Source organism: Chlamydotis macqueenii, chromosome 1, assembly GCF_036417535.1.
Source record: "Chlamydotis macqueenii isolate bChlMac1 chromosome 1, bChlMac1.mat, whole genome shotgun sequence".
In the NCBI taxonomy this organism is placed as follows: Eukaryota; Metazoa; Chordata; class Aves; order Otidiformes; family Otididae; genus Chlamydotis; species Chlamydotis macqueenii.
This window is the reverse complement of record NC_141556.1, coordinates 153,989,630-154,001,825: the sequence shown is the minus strand read 5'-3', so window position 1 is coordinate 154,001,825 and position 12,196 is coordinate 153,989,630. Positions and strand designations below refer to the sequence as shown.

Sequence of the window (12,196 nt, the reverse complement as noted above, 5' to 3'; positions counted from 1 at the left end):
GGCTCCTAAAACTTCATGTGCAGCTAGTTGTGGCCAGGTCCATGACTGATGGCTTGGGCTTCTCTGGAAAGTTTGAGTGAATTTCAAAAGTGTGACCTGCTGACATGTGGATCCCAGTTGAGCTTTAAATGAAGGACAGCTGCTTATGTCCCTTACAACCAACCCTGAGTCGGTGCAGGTGCCGTTACCAGGTAAGCAGGGACCACTCAAGACCAAGTGAGGGGTAATCTTGTATGTAGGGGCTTATACCCGTTAGTTAATCCCAGAAAATAGATGCAGTGATGTGCATCAATGGATATGCATCTTAGCTAAAAGTTAAGCAGGGTTCTCACCTGTCACACCACATGGTAAGGTGACAAAAGACTTCTCTGTCACTAGGACTTGTGGCTTTGCTGCCTTTATGTGTGTGTTTTTTTTTTTTTTTCCCCAAGATTTCTGCCTGCAGTGCCAGCAAACACAGCACTAAAGCAGCAGGGCATGAGCAAGCTGCTTATAGTACTGGGACAGAAATAGATGCATCCAAGCTGCCGTTTATTTCGTAACTACGAACCTCGGGAGAAGTGGTGGTGTTTGCCTCCCTCTCGCAGGGTGACAATTATGACATTTCCAGCGTTTCCCTTTTGTTGGGCATCATGTGCCAGCAGGGAATCGAGCGGGTCTTTGTTGTGCCGAGCTACACCGAGACTGCTCCGACACACACAGCTTCCCTCGGAGGAGAGGGGGCGGACAATCAAGTTTCAAAAAACCCCCAAAAAGCAGCAGCCCTTTGCGGCGCGGGGCCGGATGAACCCCAAGACGGGCGGGTGCGTGCTGGAGAGGGGGGCAGAGGGATGCGAGAGGGGCTGGGGGGTGGGTTTGGGGGCTAGGAGGCGACGCGGGAGGCGGTTGAGGGCACCGGGGGGCACCCCGGCAGGTAGTGGGGCGGGGCAGTGCGGGGGGAGCCGCCCCCTCGGCCAGCCCGACCGGCAGCTGGGCATCGCATCGCGGGGAGGGGTCTGCGAGGGGCGGGAGGGGAGGAGTGCGGGGGGAGGCAGGCGGAGGCAACACGGCTTGGCACGGCACGGCTGGGTGCACTGTGTTGCAAAGAAAGACACCCCCCCTCGAGAGAAAGTGCCACGCCACGCCGCTTGGCTCCGCAACCGGCTGCCCGGCACCGGCGGAGAGGAGGCTGCCCGCCGGCTGCTGCCCAGGCCGCGTCCCCCCGAGGTGAGTGCCACCCTCGCGGGAGGGAGGCTGCCCCACGGAGGGTCTCCCGGCGTCGAGAGCAGACGAGGAGGCACGTTTTGCGCAGGGGGTCGGTGGTGGTCTCTGTATGTATGTGTGTGGGATGCCTGTTTTTTTCCTCGTTTTTGTGGGTCTTTTCATTTATTTATTTATTTATTTATTTATTTCTCCCCCTTGCCTGTCTTTTTGTGCGTGTGTCGTGCCTTGGGCCAGCGGCTCCGCAGCCTGGCGCCAGCCCCGGTGAGGGCTGCTCGGGGGGAGGTAGGGGCTGCCCGTGCCAAAAGGGTGGAGAGGGAATCGGGGACGGAGGGAGGGGTGGAGACCCGCTGGTTCACTGAGGTGCCCGGCTCAGTCCTCTCTTATTGTCTGCGGAGGTGAGAAAACGAACCTAGGCTCTGCCAGATTTGCGCTTTTCCTTAAAATTTGCGCTTTTCTTTTGCGGGCACTCTCCTGCCCTTCCCGAGCCACCCCCCTCCCCGTCCGGGCGGGGAGGGCTGCTGCAAGCCGGCCGCCCCTCTGGTGTAAATCAGCGCTGACAGGCAGCTGGATGGGAATTCTCCTGACAAACACTTCCCTTTCTTGGCGGTCTCGGTCGGTGAAATCCCAGCGTTTTGTGGAAGTGTGTCTACTCGATGGGTGAAAGAAGGGTTTCAGAGCGATAATGTGTGCCAGGCTGCTTTCCACCAGCCCTCCCTCCTCGGGGGGTTCCTCAGCCCCTGTTCCCCCCCGGGTTGTGCCGGGCTGGGGGGCTCCCTGGGCCCGGGTGTTGTGGGATACGGGCGAGGTGGGGTACCAGGAGCCCTAGCTTGAAAGGGCTGGGGTGGCTGGCCTTGGGAGCTTACTGGCCTCCGAGGCTCACTCTGGAGAAAAATGACTTTTCCATCCCTCTGGGAAGATACCGAGTGGAGTGCCAGAATCATCCTGTTCGTTTCGGGAAGGGCCGGGGGCAGTGATGGAATGGAGGTGTTTGCGCTGCTGAGGAACTTACTGTGGGCAACTTTGGAACTTGAAGTTTTTGTTCCAACCGGACAGGTGAGAACCTCAGCCTGGCAAAGCAGGAAGCTGTGTGGGTCTCTGAGCATGACCGCAGAGCGGGGTCTCCTGCCTTGGGATGTTTCTGGGCAGAATCTCGGGCAGATTGTGGCTTTTTGTCTTCTGCCCTCACATCTTTGTAAGGGAGTATTCTGCTGTTGAGCTCTGTATTCTCCATATATTCTGCGTAGACAGCCCTGGCTGGAGTCACTGTTGTCAGCAGTGTAAACCAAAACTGAGCGGGCGGTGCTGAAGTAGTAGCTTTTTAGGTGGTGTAAATCCCTTCCCTTTTGCTGAGATGAGAACAAGTTTAGACTTCATTGCCAGCGCCTGGGATGTGACCTGAGGGTTAAAAAAAAAAAAAAAAAAAAAAAAGAAAGAAGGAAACATGTTATGTATGTATCTATGTGTGTGTACAGTAGGTTCAGAGTGATGGGACAAGTTCTCTTGACTGGACTATTGTCGTGGAACAGCAGGGATGCCATTAAAAGTACCAGTAAAGACTGGGATTAGGGTGATTGGTAGAGCAGAGCTCTGAACCGTTGCAGTGATTTTGTGTTGTAGCAGCATTCAGAAATCCCAGCTGTAAATCACATTATACAAAGAGAAAGCCAGTCTTTGGCCTCAAGGGATGACACAGGTACAGCAAGCAATTTGTAAGAGGAAGGAACAGAGGGAAGCCATTTGTCTAATATTACATAGGTTAGGCCAGCACTGAAATTTTCCAGATTTGAAACTGGCTTTATGCATTCTGTCTCTGTTATAGTACTTTTTTTTTTATTGTGAACTGAATCTTTCCTGATTATGGAATGATTTTGCAAGTACTAGCAATAAAGTTTGTCGTATAGTATGCAGAACATGTATTTAGTGTGGAAAATGGGTAACTGTTGAAAATCTTCAAACCGGAAGATCAAAAAACTTCCAACTGGAAGTGCATAATATTATTTGAGTGAAACTGCCTAGAGTATAGTATTTTCTTTAATCATCCAGTAGGAATTAAATGGAGTTTGAGTTGCTTGGAGTTTGTGGTGCTGGTTCAGGCAACTGACCATCATGAAACAGTAGTTTATTGCGCTGCTTTGAAATAGCTCTTGCATTTAACACTAGCATGATGTTACTTTAAGCAGTACTGTTATTTCAAGCCAGCATAATGAGATGAAAAGCATTTGGCATGGACTTCTGTAGAACAGCATTTTAGGGCTAAATTCAGATTCTTACTGAAGAGACCTATAAAATACCATGCTTATGTAGGGTTTCATACCAAGAAAAAGAAACATCTAGATTAAAGCTATCTTAAAAATATTTTTGTCATAAAATGACGGTCAGAATGACAGTTTCAACCACAATTTTCATCTTTTGGAGGGGAATGGTTTCTTAGCTTAGACGTGGAAACTCTGACAAAGTGATCGTGAGGTAAGTGGCCGTAATAAATGGGACACTTTAATGAGAAGAATTATGGATTTGAACATGAGCCTCTTTTGTCTCACCTGATTGTCCTAACCAACAGGTTATTTCAGAGTGATTTCTGTGTGTTTGTTTCACAAAAAGAGGTGCTTAAATACACAGTTTGGATATAAGTGTACACACACACAAGGTGGGTTTTTGTTCAATTGTGAGATACAGCAGAAAATATTCTTCCAGTCTGAATAATGATTTTATTCACATTTTCATGAACATGATTTTTTGGTCCAGTTTTATAAAAAGTAGCACACTATTGAATTTCTCATGTGCCTTAAAAAAACACAACAAACAAGCAAACAAAAAAACCCCAAAAAGGCAGTATGATCCAAAGCCACTTTGTACAGTCAGTCAGTATTATCTCAAGTTGAGCCTGTATGTTGGCTTGTTACTGTCTTTCTGATTGTAGCCTAGCAAACCTCACTTGCACGTTCTCTTTGTTTTTTCCACTTCATCATCTCTCTGCTGCTAACTGTTACCAAGATAATTGTAGCTAATGAACATAGGAAAATGTGGTAATCCTGCACAAAATTAGTGATAATTGGGGATGCAGTTGATGATGTCTGGGAATGTCATGTTGTCACGCGTTGTCAACAACAACAGCTGCTGGAGATACTTGCCATTTTGTGGGCCAGACGTGCTGGTTTAAGACTCTGCCAAGTTCATGTGAACTATGGTTTGTTGCATCTTTCTGAAAAAGATGGCAAATATTTTTTTTTGGCTCAGTAAGATGAAAGAACCTTCCTGGCAAGCAGCTAACTCTAACCTTTGCACTTAGATTTGTTAATTTTCCCTAAGGTGTGTATTCCATGTGGTGCCAAGCCTAGCTGTTAATTCATTTAGCTTCTTAAAGATGTGTCACAACAGTTAAATAAACATGTGTGTGTGTGTTTATTTTTATATATATGGCTATTCACACAGCCTTTTCATGGAGTAATTGTTAATATATCATGTTCTGATTCATGCACAGTCTTATTATACATGAAGAAGAGGAGGGTTGGATTATGGATTTTGATTTTTGTTCCTTCTTTGTAAATGTTTAAAATACCACTCTCCGTAATTCCTGGAACCATTAATGCAAACATTACATCTGATCATTCAGGGAAAAATTTTTCTCTTCCCCAAAATATTTGGGATCGTGAAAGTAAGCTGTGCAACCTGAAGTGTAGGACCAGGTTGGAAATCTTGATTGTGGTGATGCTAGGTCTCACCTACTAGGTAACGTAACTGAGATCTGTGGTCGTCATATTTTTCCTCGAAACTGCATCCTGGATTTGAAATACCATTTGCAGAAAGAGCAAGTTTTGCTGAAACAAAAGCCTTTCTGACAAAACACCCACCCTGTTTTTAGTTGGAACATCTCTAGCTATTGCCAGTATCAATGAATATTTGAATACAGAGGGTTGAGTGTATCCACTGGAAAAGAATTGAGGTTATTGTAAGTTGCAGTAGGAGAAAAATAGTATTAAAAAATCATTTGCTGTGTTGTGCTGCAGTATGACTGAGATTTTTTTTTTCTAATGGATGTAGCAAATATGTATGTTTTTGCTGGGCTAGTTGCCATGATGTTAAATAAAAGGGGATATTAAAAGGTAGACTAAAAGTAAATTAAACAATCCCAACAATGAGCCCTCACAGGTAAATGGCTTCAGGGTGGCTGAAATAACTGTGTTTTTTGGATCATACATAAAGAAGTAGCTGGTTATGTCCAGTCATGCTAATAGTGGCTTGTTCTTCTCTGGAATTAATTAATGTCTTGGGTAAGGTATCAAATCTTAATTTCAGTGGCCTCAAAAAGATGTGAGAGCACGTGCGTGCCCTGGAGTGTGAGGCTGACACCAGTGCTGACAAAGAGATACGGGCACTACAGCAACCAAGATAACTTTTCTGGTGCTTTTAGGCCTAAGTCTCTCTCATCTGAGCTGGTGGGAGAAAGAGTAAGTTCTGGAGAGAAAATACACATTCTTCCAAAATACAACAGTTCTTTTAGCAGCTGAAAGGTATTTGAAGTTTCTCTGAAAATCACTTAAAGCTTCCCCCTCTCCCCCCCCGCCCTCCCTCAGTGAAAATGGCTAAGATGGCACAACTGGGTTTGTCATGTGAGTGTGTCTGGCAACGAGGGGCTGCTGTTCAGAGATTTGTCTAAAGGTAACTGGGCAATGTGATCTCAGTGCATAGTGACATACTGGAAGCTAGCTCTGGCCCAGAGGCGTGCATGCAAGGGTTCCCTGTAGGCATCTGAGGCACATTGCAGTTGCAGCACAAGCATATAACAGAACCACATCAGACAGTAAAATCCAGGTGACTGAGAGATACTGCTTGGGGTTCAGAAGACATAATTAATTAGTTAGTTTTTATGATGGTCAGTGTCAAAGTGGAAGTGAAGTGTTCCATACAGATGGAAATTCTTTTGTCACATAAAGCAATATTCAATGGACTCAAAATAAATTGGTGAAAAGCGTTTTTTAAAAAGAGGTTTTTTTTTTTTTCTCCTTTTTGATACCTAAAGATCTGTGCATCTGCTTTTCTGAGATCATGGATGATTTTGTTTTGAGATTAGAGTAAGGTACAAAATGTTTGGAAAGACTGTCTGCAGGATATATGGAATGTCAATATAGTTGTAGGGTTTTGTTTGGTTTTTTTTTAAGCAGTTAAGTATGTCTTAGATAAGTGGGCTATAAAGGAATTGTAATGTTCTTTTATGTATTGCAGTAGTTTACTATGGATCAATCCTCAATTGAGATGCCTTTGTGTCAGGTGCTGTTTTATTAGGTGTAATAAACAAAAGCTTCTTTCCAGCTACATTTATCTTAGAGTCTGAGAAATACCCTGTAGGGGGAGGGAAGACCAGATAATGTTGATAGTTTTGTATTTTTATGATATCAGCAGTTAAATCCCATCACGGAAGCTTAATCTGAGCAAGTGCCCAGGCTCCCTATGAAATAGAAAGAGAGAGATGAATGACTTTCTGGCGGTGGGTGTCTGAATGTACAGCCATGACTGTCTCTACGATGTCTGTCTGCTTTGGGGTCAAAATAGATGGGCAAAGGAGTCCTTGCCTGTACCTCCACAAGTCAAATGATGGTTCCTTACTGAAGAAAGTACAGTGGGTGCTTAACATTTCCCTGGCAGTGTCCTGGATGTCAGCTAGAAAGGGAAAGTTTGGGCAGTTTGTCAGATCTAGCTTGTAGATAAATGTGCCATGTGTCCTAATTAGGAGTTTTATTTAAGGAACATTAGTGATTTAACACCCCAATCTAATTACTCGTAAGCTTCTTGTTAATTTTGTAATTAGCACTGGAGCAAGACTTTTTTCTTTTTTGTGGAAAATATATCCTTAAGGAAATCAGAACCGCTAACTTCCAGTGCTTATAGAGAGCTTTATTTCTGTGACAACGTTCTGTACAAACTGTCTATAAGGAAATATTCCTGTTTGTTCTATTTTTAAGTGATGGCAAAGATAGATCTGTGCCAAGTGCTTACAGAAACCTATTATAGTCAGTTCTCACAACCCAAATGACTCTGTCTTTAGAATGTGCATCTGTAGGATCAGATTCTGCTTGGATATTACCTCGTGGAGAAGACATGCTTGAATCACTGTCTACCACAGTTATCTTTGGCCTTCAGAGGATGAGGAGGAGAACTCAGGGTGTAGCCAGGGTGTACTGGCTGTGTGCTCTTGCAGTTTATAGCAGCCAAGGAAGCTTTCTATAAACATAGATGGTAAGGTCCAACTTGGGGCAGCCATAAGCCCTACTCTAAAATGTAGCATGGCCTTGCAAGGGTAAAGCTGTTCCTGTAGCTTGCTTCCGTGTAATCTCTGTAGTGTGTTTCAGCTGGACAGAGAACCTGGTAGAGAATATCCTGGCCCATCAAGCAGGTGGTTATAGAAGTTTTCTTCGCAGAGAAGGTCTCTCGGGTGTTCTCTTAATTTCAATAAGCAGGCTTGCTCTTTCAAGAGACTGATAAATTTGATGAATCCCTAGTTCTGGAAGGCAGTTCATGCTTTGCAAAATTAAAACCTAATAATTTGCTCTCTTTTAAATGCTAGGTTTTTAGTGTTTTTGAAGATAGGCAGCTTCGTAGCCAGTCTAGAGTGATATAATATGAATAAGGTCTGCAGAGAGTGATCTGTTTATTAGTTTAATGGATGTAGCTGGAAAAGAAACAAACAAGCTCTCATCCTCAGAATACCTTATTCCCTTATTGTACTGATGAAGCAATTAAGCCTAAAAGCTTGCCACTTGTTTTTGTTGCACAACAGTTGTAGGCTTTTAAACTAATCTTTTGCTTGTTTGTCTTTGTAAAAGAAAACGGTTCACTTTTAGGCAGAGCTGCCCTATGCTTGGGGGGCACTGAGCGCAAGTGTGTGTGTTTAATGCGAAAGCAGTCGGAGTCGCTTCAGCATGCGAGATCGTGCCCTGGGCTCGCGATTCCTCAGTCCTGTCACATCTCTTCCTTTCCCAGCAGGACATGCTCGTCTACATCCCAATGTGCCAACACAGCCATAGAAAGGGAAGGATATAAAAACACTGCAAGCTTCTCTGCTCTGCTTCCACTTCCTACTGCAGATACTGTTTTTGATGTCAAGTGGCCCGGTACTTCCTTGACCCCTTTCACTGTTTCACACTGAATGTGTTTTAGCATCAAATAATTTGGCTCTCGTGGTAGTCCCAGGTTCAAGTCTCCTGATTGTTCACACTGCGTATATGCTAATTATTTCAGTATCCCTACCAGCGATGAAGAAGTATTTCCTTCTGAAGAGGGGCGGCAAGGGGGGGAAGGCATTGTTGGCTGGCTAATTTGCTTTGAGGTCTGCTCTGGACAAACAATATGGGTACAGACCCTGCCAAGTTTGGTTTCCTCTGCCTGGGACACTTCTCTAGCACTCTCCCAGGAGGTCTTCAGCCATTAGCTGGCCCCTTGTGCCTGTAGTAGAAAAAGCTTGGAAGCTCTCTTGAGTGTCAGATCTAGCTGGGGTTTAATATGAACACTGCCAGTGAGGAGACCCCAGCCCTGATGGTGGCTGTAGCTTAGTACGCAGGCGGGTACATGGATCCTGACAGCATCAGTAGTTCTGCTCCAGTTCTGTGTCAAGTGAGATTTTGGTGTTTAATAATCTTTTCTGTGCTTACAGATGTATTTTTTTTTCTCTTCTTGTGAGAGGAAATGCGGGTGCAAACAGCACACAGGAGCTGCAGGATACTCAATTAGGCACCCAGTGTCTTCAGACAAAAACCATTCATCAGGGTGGGGAACCCTATCCCAGTCAGTAAAGACTGAGGAACCAAGCTGGTTTGTGGTAACTTTCATCCACAGAGACTTTATAGCTTCACAGTCTGAGCAATTTTTATGTGTGTGTTTGTCTATTGGTGTAACTACTATCCAGGCTTTCTGAATTTATGCTTGTGTTTAATACTTGTTTGTTGCATCTGTGTCCTTCCAGAATGCTGAGGGGTGTTTTGGTTTCCTCCAAAGAAGTGGAATTTTATTCCTTGATACGGGGAGGAATCCTGGGCATGCAAAGGGAGAGCCCACAGCAACTGCGCAGTGTCGCGCTGGCTGCTGCTGAAGCAGGCCGTGGGCTGCAGTCAGGCCCGTGTTGCTCTGCCCGATGAAAAGTCATGTTCCAGTAGACCTGAATATCTGGTCAACAATTACTTTAGTTACCAGCAGTGCAAAAAGGCGGAGTGAGGTGGTTTTACCGTGTTCTTTATATAGTTTTCCAAGAATGGGGAATACCACTGTCAAACTTTCTCCTCATTATTGGTTTTAAATATAGCTACTGCACACTGTGTCTGCTAGAAAGAGCAGTCAGCTGTCCTCATTATTTGATGGGGAGGTTGAAATTCAGTAGCATTTCAAAGCCTTCAGGCTTTGGTGGCCTAGGTCCTGTACAGATACATAATAAATGACAGTCCCTGCTCCCAGAAAACTTTCTATCAGATGAGAGAAGAGCAAGGGGAAATTAGGTAATGTCCACAGGGCCAAATGAGATAGTAAATATAATTTAAGTCAGAGGAGTTTCATTAGCCAAGAACACATTCCATTTCTGTTTTTCTGCTGTATATAGTAAGACATCATTAGACTAGCTGGGTCTTAATATTTTAAAGACCATAATTTCAATAAAATACATAGAATTTTTAAAAAGTCAGTTCAGTGCTGGTGAGTAGGACAGAATTTCTCAGCCATCCAAGAGCAAGGGCCATGGAACATACTGTGCTCTGGGAGCATAGGAGGAGGGAAGGGTAAAGTTGTTCTGCTTTTAAAGGACAAAGCCAATTATTTTTTTTTTGGGTTGCCTGCAGATCTGTCAAGTCATGCAACTGAGCATAAGCATGGCCGTACCCATTCATGCAATATAGTGACTCGTATGGCAGGTAAATTTGGCCTCCCAGGGTGACGGGCCACAGCAGAGTGCTGTCGCTATTTGCACCGGTTTGTCAGTTGTGGAAATCAAAGAAATGTGCACACAGCCAAAGACAAGCACCATGGGGCTTTTGTCACCTACACTTGGCTTTTGATCCAATGCAGTGTCCTCTTCTGCACTGGGGAGGAGGATATTTGAGAGGCCAGTGTGAAGTGGTGGGGTGCTGCGGCATTGGCAGGTGGGCTGTGCACATTCCAAAAGGGTTATTTGTGCTGTGAAACAGGCTGGCATTTTAGAATGGCCAAGGGCGGGTCTGGGTGTCTTCCTATATCCGTGTTTAAATGTTAGCTAATCTTCTCAGAAAGGAAGGACAGCAATGTTGTGGCTGCTGTTACAGCATATTTGCTGAACTCATAGTATGGAGGAAGCTGTTGCCTTTTTTTTTTTTTTTGGTCCTGCTTGTGGGCTGGATGCACGTGTGTGAATGCCTTCTCGGTTCACACGCATGCAGTTCTTGCACGGGGCTCGCTGCTTGGGAGACATGAGTCTAGTTCACAAAAGATACGAAAGCCCCTTGTTGATGGGTCTAGAAAATATTAGTGTGATTTTGTTGTTTTCTTGTATTGTTTCAGCATTTTCAGCTTTATTCATTGTTTGCAGGACATTGGCAATTCATGGATATCACTCATAAGAGTAAATAAGTGATGGCTATTATTTGGTCTCATTTTATCTATGATGTCTACTTTCACAAAAACTTAACAACCAGAGAGAAAAGAGATCAGGCAATTTTAGCAGGCAGTGGATCAAGCGTAATAACAGAATGCCCTTTTGTCTGGATGTTTTAAGTGCCAGGATGTAGGTGGGAGCTTTGCTAACCCAGGAACCAGTGAGACTGAACAACTTGCAATACTTTATGTGTAAGTATAATAATAATGTAATAGGCTTAAAATTGCTCTTGGAGTCCTTCATTTATTCTTGCTGGTTTAAAAAAAGCTACAGATTTGCAGATCATTTCATCTTGGCACTTGTTAAATTTCCGCCAATATCTGACAGCTGAAAACTGGAAGTGCCATTTCGAGCTCCCAGCTGGTGCTGCCACTGGCCACTGATGACCTTTCTGCTTCTCTTCTGCAGACATAATGGTTCAGGAGTGAAAGAATAAGATAAGATATATTAAAGGAAAACAGAAAGAAAACCAATCCCTGCCTGCACCACCGATCCTTCATTTTGCGACTTTGCTGGCTGTTTTTCTGAAAATGCAAATGGTGACCGATTGTGGTTGTTCTGTTTCAAACTGCATTTAAATTTCTTTTCAAAACTGTTCTTTTAAAGTACTATCATGAGTACTGAAAAAAAAGACATGAATGAAGGTTAAAGTGCTCATCAGTACCTTAAAAATATGTAATTGTAACTGAGATAAATGATTAAATTTATTCCATGTTTAAATGTTATTTCTAGTATCATTTTTACTGTTATCCCAGTAATTAGCCTGGAATCAAAGGTTTCCCTGGATGAGTATGTTGTGACCTGTCTTTCTCCTCCCCCCACACCCCCTTAAATGGTGTGGCTTCTTCCTGCAGGGACTTGATGACAGATCATCTAAAGTCGATTTGTTAGTGTCGTAAACAGCGCTGAGCAGAGTATAGCTGTTCTCATTAGCCGTCTTATTGCCTAAGTGTCAGCACAAAACTCCTGAGGACCTGTTCGCAACATGAGTATGTCTTGATTTGTTTCATACACATTTCTATCCAGTGGTTGAGATGGCATTTAGCTGTGCTCTGGCTTTCAAATCCTTTGTGAATTAGTCTTAAGTGACCAAAATCAATTGAAAATGTCTAAAGACTTAATGTGATTGATGGACACGGTTCTGTTTACAGAATGACTAGATTTTAAAAGAGTTCAAGGTTTGCTTAAACAGCAGGCTACAGGGTTATTTACTTTCAAGGAAAGAATTTCTGGTAGCTGTTCAGTATCAGCATATACCTTCTTGTGAAATATACCCTTTTTTTTTTTTTTTTGATTTATGGAGTGATGCTACTGTCATAGTGGTGCAGAGCGTCTTACATGATGCAAGATTAGTACTGTAGCATTCTCTCATGCTGCTTTGATAGC

At 44.0% G+C, this 12,196-nt stretch overlaps 1 protein-coding gene across 1 annotated transcript in view; it reads left to right on the top strand.

Moving 5' to 3' along the window:
• The first annotated feature begins 1,098 nt into the window (after window positions 1-1,098).
• MYO16 (myosin XVI) overlaps window positions 1,099-12,196 on the top strand; it is a 385,808-nt gene continuing 374,710 nt past the window's right edge. The window contains exon 1 of the mRNA XM_086741186.1: window positions 1,099-1,206. The gene's annotated coding sequence lies outside the window, so the exon portion shown is untranslated. The remainder of the gene's footprint in view (window positions 1,207-12,196) is intronic.